The sequence below is a fragment of the Sardina pilchardus genome, chromosome 3 (assembly GCF_963854185.1).
Source record: "Sardina pilchardus chromosome 3, fSarPil1.1, whole genome shotgun sequence".
Lineage (NCBI taxonomy): Eukaryota > Metazoa > Chordata > Actinopteri > Clupeiformes > Clupeidae > Sardina > Sardina pilchardus.
The window spans coordinates 35615778-35619063 of record NC_084996.1 but is presented as its reverse complement, the minus strand read 5'-3'; positions in this window follow the sequence as shown (position 1 = coordinate 35619063).

Here is a 3286-nt window from a genome sequence, read left to right as displayed (position 1 = left end):
TCCAACTTTTCCCTTTCCATCTCTCTTTCTCTCTCCTCGATATACTGACGTCTTTTTTCTTCTATTTTCTCCATTTCTAGTGTTTTCTGTTCCATCTCTCTCAGGCTCTGTTCCATCTCCATTTTTTGCATCTCTAGGAGTCTTTCTGTCTCTTTTTGTCTCTCCTCTTCTATTTGAATCCGATTTTGCTTTTTCTCCTGCTGAAGCTGTTTCACTCGTTCTTCCTTCGTCTTTGCCTCTTCTTCTGCCTCCACTCTTTGTTTCTCAATCTCTCTGCATTTCTTTTTCCACTCATCTTCCTTTTGCAGGGCTACTTTTTCCCTCGCCTCCTCTGTTTGCTTTAAGTCAGCATTGTTTTTATCCTGTATCTGTTTTTCAAATTCCTTGACCCTCTTCTCTATCTGTGCTTCGACAACTTTCTGTAACTCCAATTCCTTTTGGTTCTCATTCACTTCACTCTGTCTTTGCCTCAGACTCTCCTCTTTTTCTTGTCTCTTTTTGTCCAACTCTCTCTTGTCCATATCTCTCTGTCTCACCTCCTTCTCCTTTCTTTGGATATCCATAATTTTTTCTATCTCTTTTTGTTTTTCTTTTTCAATTTGAAGCTGTCTTTGCTGTTCTTCCCTCCTTAGCTCTTCTAATCTCTCTTTCTCTTTGATGGCATCCTTTTCTGCCTGTTCTCTCTGTTTTTCTATCTCTCTGTATTTTGCTTCCCATTCCTCCTCCTTCTGTTGGACTTTTTGTCCCCAGCTTTCCTCCATCTGTTTTAGCACATCTTTATTTTTCAATGTCATTGTTTTGTCCATTTCTTTGAGCTTCTCCTTTTCTACAGCCGCTGAAGCTTCTTGTAATTGCAGCTGATGTTTTTTCACGTCTACCTCCTTCTGTTGGTCCTCCAAAAGTCTTTCTCTCTCTCTTTGCTTCTCCAATTCAGACTCACTTTGTTCTTCCAAGCTTTTCTGAATTTCTTTCAGTTTCTCTACATCTCTTTCCCTTTGTAACTCCTTTTGAAGTTCTTGTTTTTGCTCTATCTCTCTTTGTCCTTTCTCATCTTCATGGTCCATTCTTTTCTGTTCCATCTCTCTCTCTTTCTCCTCAATATACCAAAGTCTTTTCGCTGCTTTTCTCTCCATCTCCAACTTTTCCTTTTCCATCTCACGTTCTCTCTCCTCAATATACTGACGTCTTTTTTCTTCTATTTTCTCCATTTCTAGTGTTTTCTGTTCCATCTCTATCAGGCTCTGTTCCATCTCCATTTTTTGTATCTCTAGGAGTCGTTCTGTCTCTTTTTGTCTCTCCTCTTCTACTTGAATCTGATTTTGCTTTTTCTTCTGCTGAAGCTGTTTCACTCCTTCTTCCTTCATCTTTGCCTCTTCTTCTGCCTCCTCTCTTTGTTTCTCAATCTCTCTGCATTTCTTTTTCCACTCATCTTCCTTTTGCAGGGCTACTTTTTCCCTCGCCTCCTCTGTTTGCTTTAAGTCAGCATTGTTTTTATCCTGTATCTGTTTTTCAATGTCCTTGACCCTCTTCTCTATCTGTGCTTCTACATCTTTCTGTAATTCCAATTCCTTTTGGTTCTCGTTCACTTCACTCTGGCTTTGCCTCAGACTCTCCTCTTTTTCTTGTCTATTTTTGTCCAACTCTCTCTTCTCTATATCTCCCTGTCTCGCCTCCTTCTCCTTTCTTTGGATATCCATCAATTTTTCGATCTCTTTTTCTTTTTCTTTTTCAATTTGAAGCTGTCTTTGCTGTTCTTCCCTCCTTAGCTTTTCTAATCTCTCTTTCTCTTTGATGGCATCCTTTTCTGCCTGTTGTCTCTGTTTTTCTATCTCTCTGTATTTTGCTTCCAATTCCTCCTCCTTCTGTTGGACTTTTTGTCCCCAGCTTTCCTCCATCTGTTTTAGCACATTTTTATTTTTCAATGTCATTGTTTCCTCCATTTCTTTGAGCTTCTCCTTTTCTGCAGCTGCTGAAGATTCTTGTAATTGCAGCTGATGTTTTTTCTCATCTACCTCCTTTTCTTGGTCCTCCAAAAGTCGTTTTCTCTCTCTTTGCTTCTCCACCTCCATTTGCATCATTGTTTGATGTTCTGCTCTCTCCTGGTCTTCAGCTTTTCTATCAAAATCTTTGTTCTGATTTTCATTTTCCATGGCCCTTTTGTTCAACTCCTCTTTCTCCCTTAGTTCCATCTCTTTCTCTCTCTGCTGTCTCTCTTCCCCAATCCTTTGTTGTCTCTCATTCAAACTTTGTTCCATTTCTTTCTGTTTTTGAAGAAGTTGCCTTTCCATTTCTGTATGCTTTTCCTCCATTTCTTTTTCCATTGCTTTCTGTTTCTCTTCCCATTGTTTTTTCAGTTCTTCCTGTCTGCTGATTCCTTCAAACTTCTCATAGTCTTGTTGTCTTGCCTTTTCTCTTTCCATTGTTTTCTGTTTCTTTTCCCGTTGTTTCTGCAGGTCTTCCTGCCTCTTTAACCCTTCTAGTTTATCAACTTGTTGTCTTGCCTTTTGACTTTCAAGTTCTGTCTGTCTCTCTGTTCCTGTATGAATTGTTTTCCCCCTCGTCTCCAACTTCATCTCTTTGTCTCTTCCTGGGGCTTTCAGGTAGTCTATCTGTACCTGCCTTTCCTTTTCTCTCTCCATTTCTTTCAGTCTTTCCATCTTTTGCAGCTTCTCTCTTTCTTTCTCCAGCTCTCTCAATCTTAAAATCTGTATCTGTCTTCCCGTTTCCTGATCCAGGTTTTGTAACTGTTCTGTTTCTCTCTGTATCTCTTTGTCTCTGTTCAACTCCATGCATCTTTCTGATGCCTTCAGTGGCTCCCTCTGTTTCTGTGTCTTCTCTCTCTCCATTTGTTTGAGTGCCATTTTACATTGTAGCTTCTCCTTTTCTCTCTCCGGGTTTATGAGCTGGTTCATCTCCATGTCTTGTTTATTGGTATCTTGATTTCTTGACCTAAGCTCAATTGCACGTGCCTCCCTTCCTCTCTCCAATGCAAGAAGTCTTTGCTCAGCCTGTTTCAGTCTTTGCATCAGTAACTTTTGCTCCTGAGCTCGCTCAATCTCTCTCAACCTCTCCATGTCCCTCTGTAATTGGAAAATATTTTGGATGGCTTAGAATGGCCATTTTAATTGGATAAAGCACAGAGTACATGAATGTTGCAAAGATGTACAAATACGTTCTTGTTGGAGAGGCACTTACCTTCTCTCCATCACCTCCACATCCACAAGACTGACCAATGCCCCACAGCCCTATCCGATCTGAGCCGACCAGTCTGTCAATGTCTCTTGAT